A 7,097-nucleotide genomic window follows, 5' to 3' on the forward strand; every position below is an offset into this window, starting at 1 on the left:
TTTGTTTGATATTCGATTCTTAATGAAAGTTCTTGAATAAATTTTTGAATCTAATGGTACTTTGTTTTATCTACTTAATCGTTGCAAGAAACTTGTGATAAGCGAGCCTCTCAGCACCTAGTTCATGTGTTCAAATGGTTGTGGACTGAATAGAAGAAGCTTTCGCTTAGCAGGCTTCCGTGTCTAGTAGCAGGGGATCACCAATACCTCAAGGCAGAAAACTAGGTATGTTAACAATAAAAGAGGAAAAAGAAATTGGTAAATCATAGTATGATACTATACTTAGTCCTTAAGAATAAACCCAGTTGCCTCTTAAAGGACTCCTGGGAAGTCGCTTGGACTGGCTCGGCCGGCAGAAAATTCCAGCATTTGACAACTATTAGGGAGGAGCAGTTGTGCCTACAGTCCGTTCTGCTATGTTGTGTCTCTAGTTTCTGGCCGTTACCCCTTAGCTTAGTGTTGCAACTAAGCTTAAGTTGGTGTTTTAGGGGATATCCAGGAGTGTTAAGGTTATTGTAAGCCATTAGGTCACCTCTAAGACGTCTATACTGTAATGAGTAGAGTTTAAGTGATTGGAGGTGCTCTTCATAAGGTGATTTGGTGCATATCCTCGTCATTTCCTTGAGAGACCTACAGACTTGGGTCCTCATAGCTTATTCTAACCACCATGGGTTGTCACGCCAGCTGATGGATGGACACGCGTTACACATCCTAACCGTACCTGCTTCTTATCTTATAGCTTCTAATTCAAATGCCATATGACAAGCAAGAAATGCCCCTACCCGCACTAATGCAACACTAGTTACTCAAATGCACCCTGTATGGTACCTTACATTGGTCTACGCACTCACTTAGCTCTTTAGTGAGAATATTATTACAGTCGTGCTAAAAATCCCATGAACCACCCTATATCCATCAAAACAAGTAAGTCTGTATTTGCTGCATATAGCAATTTTATTCTTCAGAAGTAAGATATAACAGTTAGAATTACAGTAAAATGGCAGTATACAGCAGATGCACATTGTACATGTCTTCATCGATTAGCTGAAATAGAGAATACGGATATTAGTTTAACAGGCTTATTTAGAAAGACTAGTGTCTACTTTGAACTTACTGAGAAAAGTATACTGGAACTACGAATAATGTAGGAATCTAGTCTCCCAGGGCGTACGAAGCACTCAGACTGTAAGACAGTTGTACAAAAATAATTCGAATATGGAGGTGAAAATTTGCAGGTACTTTTCATCGTGAGGGTGAACATATTAGGTACCAGTTGACATCATACCGTAAAAAAACACAAATTTGCGAGTGGTGAAATATGATCTATAAAAAAGTGAGCTTAATAACAGTTAATTACCTTTTTACTCCCTGATCATGACCCTTCGGCTTCCTTTTATGGTCAAAACAACAAACATACACTAGACACTGGTAGCAGATTCCCGGTTTTTCAATGTTAAGCTTGCTTTAACGCACTGAGTAATGAGTACAATCCCTCTATTACTGCTATATGGCATATTTTTTATAACAAACCCCCTGCAATAAATTGGTAGCATCTGTGACTATATCTATAGTTGTCGGAAGTCTGGGTCCTTTCGAAATCAGTACCGATATACCCTACTGCTGGGCACTCTGTATTAGTTTGACTCGTTGGTGGGATAGTGTTGTCCATACTACTGAAGAAAATTAAAAAAACGCAGATTGTTTCCTTTCATTTTGCCGATAACATCATAAAGGACAGTTAGGAACGAACATGAGAACAGTTAGAGTCACAGGCGGCAGCAACAATTATTTTAACTAAATGAAAATGAACTTTGGCTTCGGATATCTAGAAAACAAGGTAAAACATAACCGATTGTCGTTTAAAAACGTAACGTCTTATGTTAGTACTAGCCAGCTTAGCTGAATAAATACAGTGACATCATTAGCAGCAGGTAAAACCCAGAAAACAAAGCAAAATCAGGAAAAATTTTGCTCCAACGTTCAGAGTATTACGCTAACTTCTGGATTTTAGCACACTGAAACATCAAATTCCATAGCTACACGAAAGAAATAGCGGAAAAAACACAGAACGAAAAAAGCCGGCCGACATTTTATAACACAAGACTAGCCAGATTGCCTGAAAAAATACATTGACTTGAGTAAAAGCAGCAAAAACGGAAGATTTGCTAAAACAGGTCAACAGATGTATAAATCACATGCAAGCCAGTTACAACAACCGAATACCTTGAAAGGACCCTTGCGAGTTCGTTTCAATTTCGGTTGTTAATTATATTTCTTATGACGGCATTCTAGATCATACAGTCTGTGTCCAATACACAACTGGAAATACCCAAGATGGAGCTAAGTTGTACAACAGATTACGGGAATCTGAATGTCCATTAAAGCAGTGGTGGCTGTGTTATTTAGACTGACTAGTGATTCCATTGTACCTGATTGAGCACTGATTAAAAATTTAAAACTAAATACATTCACTTGTGTTCATCTTTTTGTTTGTTATAAATTTCACCATTCAAGGAATTCTTGGTTAGTACATTAATTCAAATACTTTTTAGTATCATAAACTGACGTATTCGGTCCAAGTTAATACTCATGTTACCATGGTAAAAGCGTTACATATATAAGATCAGTTTATTACCAGGAACTATTCTAATATTGAATTGGGCTTGAAAACAAAACTCTGCTGATAGTTTCAACAGTAGGGGATTGGCGACGCGTATTCTGTCAGTACTTAAATCGACATACCATCATCCTGAGCAGGTTCCAAGATTAACGCTCCACCTGGAAGAGGACAAGGTGGAAACCGACTCCTCAAGACAGGTCTAGTCAAAACAAAAATTTAAAAAATGAGCTGGGAAAATTGTCAATGGGACGAATAAGAACCAATTCCCCCAGTCATGTTTGAAAAGTTGACCTCTGACATTTTTGGCGGTTCTGTTATTTTCTAATGAATCAAGTAGAGCAACGCCTCAGAAACCGTGATTCGTTTCTGTCATGACAATGGATTAGCTGTTCGCCTACTTTAAGCACCAATACCTCATGATGTCACTAAGTACATGGCTGTGAAATTTCATTGACTGAAAAGCCAGTAACAGTTTAAGAAAACTAAACTTAGCTACTCTAGTTGATATAAAAAACGTAAAGGGATTTGATGCTATAAAATGGACATAAATTTAATGAATCTGAGGATTGTTCGCCAAGTTTTATCACTTTTAGTTTGGATTAGAGGTGGTAATCTGAAGCTAGAGGGCTGTGAAATGATGCAGCATTTTTTGCGAATGTGTAAATGGAGATCACTCTATTACACACTATGTATTAATAGTCCCTCTTTTTTATCGCTAAATGTATGGTCACTACATTTCACTCCCTTCATTTCGTGTTTTACTGGTTCAAGATGAGACTATTATCATTTGTCCTTATCTCACAATCGTTAGATCACTTCCCTTGCGCGAGGTTTTCTTAATTAACAATGTATTTTGACGGCTGCCTCGTTATTCCATCATGGCCGGTTGTTCTCATGTTATCTGGTGAGTTGCCATACCGATTGTAGTAGAACTACGCTCGTTGTTCCTTGGAAGCGGCTATTCTATTTGAAATGTTGAGCCTATCATATCTATGAGCACAAACTTTGCTGTACAGCCCAGACAAAAAAACTACTTAGTTACAGTGATTACACCAAAAGATTGTATTCTGGATTATTCACCAGGACAAATGAGTCGGGATTCGTGTATACTATTAATCTATAATTCTAAAAATTCTTAGCCTTTCTGAAGGATCTGACTGCAGTAAATGTCTGTCAAAATATGCCCACTTTTTTGAAGTTTTCCAAAGAATAACATTTAGGCTGAGTTTCGGAACCGTAAACCTGGGACGTAATAGGAGAATAACTACAACAAACCCATTATCTTGGACATGGAGAAAAACGTTTATTGTTATCATTAATCACAAACAGTTCATTGGTACGTAGGTGGTGCGAAGAAACCATTTCATGTCTCCCCAGAAATACAATTGTACGTTATTTTAACATTGTTTATATGACGTTTGTTACATTGAAATAGATTCTCCAGTATTAAGAATAATATTTAGTTGGTCTGGAGGAAGAGCGATGAAAATTAAAAAAATTGTTAATAACCGAATAAGCATGTTTATAAAACAGGATAATGATAAAAGTTAGTATATGTAGAGAGAGAGAGAGTTAAAAACAAATCATCAATATAGTGTGGAAGTATGCCTGACAAGCCTATTTTGTAAACAGTTTTTAATGTTATTTGTATTCAATTTGTCAATTTTTCACTGTATATTCATTTATCATTAAATGACTCTACGTGTTGTTTAAATGAATGACCTTGAACACACTTTCCGTTGTGTAACTTCATAGCATGACATACTGTTGACTGCTAACAAATACATCGTTGCACATATATCCCTCGTTCTACTTTCGTTTGTGATTGAGTTAACTGAAATCTAAATCGAATATTATCTACATTTATAGAGTGCGATTGGGAATATATCATACCTTGCATTGGATTACACTACTGGAGAGTTCATCAACCTGATTGGAATTACCAAACATTTATGATTGTGGATATTCAACACCAGACCAAATCCGAACACGCATCAATTTGGTGAATTTAAGTAAAGTCCCTAGTTTCTATTGCATTTGTAACAATTAACTTATATATATTAATATTACTATTGATCCTTAATAACTTTGTCAATACGTTTTACGTTCGTACATTATCTGGTCCACCACAATAGTGATATTTGATGGTAGAAGAAGAGTTTGCGCAGTAATGTGATAATAATGTTTATGTATTTAATAGAGCAGGTACATAGGATTCTTACAGGGATGATCGGTAATTTACAAAACTGGTCCACAGATAAAATGCTTCCCAGGTGATGTCGTCAAATATATATCAACGAGAATATAAGGCAGTATATTTGTGCAGATATACGGAAGAGTTAATAAGTATTTCTTGTCAGTACCGTGCCGTGCGTGCAGTTTTAATTATTTGTTTCAAGGACAGAATCGCGTCCACGTTGTAACCATGGGAAACGCACAGCAGGTCCAAACTCGGAAATATTGTGTAAGAATCCCGGTCATGCCAAATATTTATGCAATACAACTGTTTAGCAAGATCATATGTGTTATAAAGTAAACTCGAAGAGCACTTACGATGAATTGTGGCTTTAAAAAGCGTATGTCATTCTGTTTTGGGCGTAAGAAGCCCCATAGCTGTGCACTGAGAACGTGGTGCCGAAAACGAAGCGAAACAAAGAGACAGTAGGTCACTTGGATATAAACCGTAAACAATGCTTAACAGTTTGTAGGAAAACAGCCAAAGGTATGAAAAGTTAGTAGATTAAACTCATACTAGCTGCCATTAACTACGCCCGTAGCCTTTCCAGGGTTACCACCGGTCGCAAGCACATACAAAGGAGAAGGGTTGGGCATGTGATCGGCAATCCAATCCCGTAGAAATCAATTTTTTTAGAAATACACTAACCTTTAGACCCTATCCTCTGAGTTCAAAGAATAATTATGACACCTCAGAATTACAGCCAAGATTCTTTGAAGGTCACCAGGCTGATGCTCTTTCCAACAACCAGAATCACTATTGTTATTAATATATGGAATTTTCGGACAATATTGGAGACCAGGAGGACTAGTCAGTCAGTTACAAGAACGAAGAGATACAACTTCATGATTCTCGAAATCAGTGAACATCATTGGAGCCAAGCTAGACAGAAAAAATTAGATTCGGGCCAAACTCTGTTGTACTTCGATCAGAAATCCTCTCACAATCAAGAAATAGCTCTGAAGCTATACAAGGAAACATGAATCGCACTTAGAGAATGGGAATCTCATGTATCCAAAATCGTCAAAGCTTCCTTCAAAAGGAAGAAGAAAGTAATCATGATGGATGTTATCCAATGTGTTGAATCCAAAAATGATAGCATCGAAGAAACTGGGGATCAGTTATACAAGAAGCTGCAGTCAATCATAGCGAAGCACTCCAGATAGGATCTCATCATCCTGACAGTAGACCTAAACACCAAAGTCGGAATGGATAACACTGGATATGGAAATATCCAAGGACGACATAGACTGGGAGAGAGAAACGAAACTTGTGAATTCAACAAAATGGTCATAGGTGGTACATAATTCATGCATAAACGCATACACAAAGCTACATGGGTCTCACTCGGATCACACCACACAGAACCAGATTGACCATATTTGTATCACTAAAAACTCACAATATCAATGGAAGACATGACAACAAGCAGAGAGGTTGATGCTACCAGATCACCACCTAGTTGTGACCAAGATAAAACTGAAGTTAAAGAAATGCTTGACAACTGGAGAAGGTCAATTACAAAGGTTCAACAATATGACAAAACGAAGAAACTGGCACGGAAATGTAGTAAACCAGGGAGACCGTTTCAGGACATATAAGGCAACCCCATCACCGAAATTCAAGGACAGAGGAACAGATGGGTGGAACACTTCGAGGAACTCTTGAATAGACCAGCTCCATTGAGCCCATTGTTAGACATCGAAGCAGCACACATAGACCTTTCTATAGATGTCAAGACCATCTATCGAAGCAGGATCTAATGCGGAGTTCAAGGCAAAGCATTCCTACAATCGAAGAACACATGGAACTCGAAACATATTCCAACCAATATCAAAGCCAGAACCTCCAATACGAACGTCAATACAGAGTTGAAACTTGAAGAATTACCATAACCACCATCAAAAATGTGCAGGTATTTACGAATAATCGTCTACTCAAGGTACTCGATGTCAGTTGTCCGAATACTATAAGCAACAGTCTACTGTGAGAGAGAACAAACCAACCTCCAGCTGAGGAGGGATTTAGGAAAAGGGGATGGAAGTGGATAGGCCACATATCGAGGAAATTATCAAACTGTATTGCGAGGCGAGCACTAAATTGGAATCCTGAAGTAAAACGGAAAAGAGGAAGGCCGAAGAACACTGCGTCGGGAGTTGGAAGCAGATATTAGAGGGATGAGTATCAACCAGAAAGAACTAGAAAGGATTGCCCAGGACAGTGTTGGATGAGGGAATGCTG

The sequence above is a fragment of the Schistosoma haematobium genome, assembly GCF_000699445.3.
Source record: "Schistosoma haematobium chromosome Unknown HiC_scaffold_557, whole genome shotgun sequence".
Classification (NCBI taxonomy): Eukaryota; Metazoa; Platyhelminthes; class Trematoda; order Strigeidida; family Schistosomatidae; genus Schistosoma; species Schistosoma haematobium.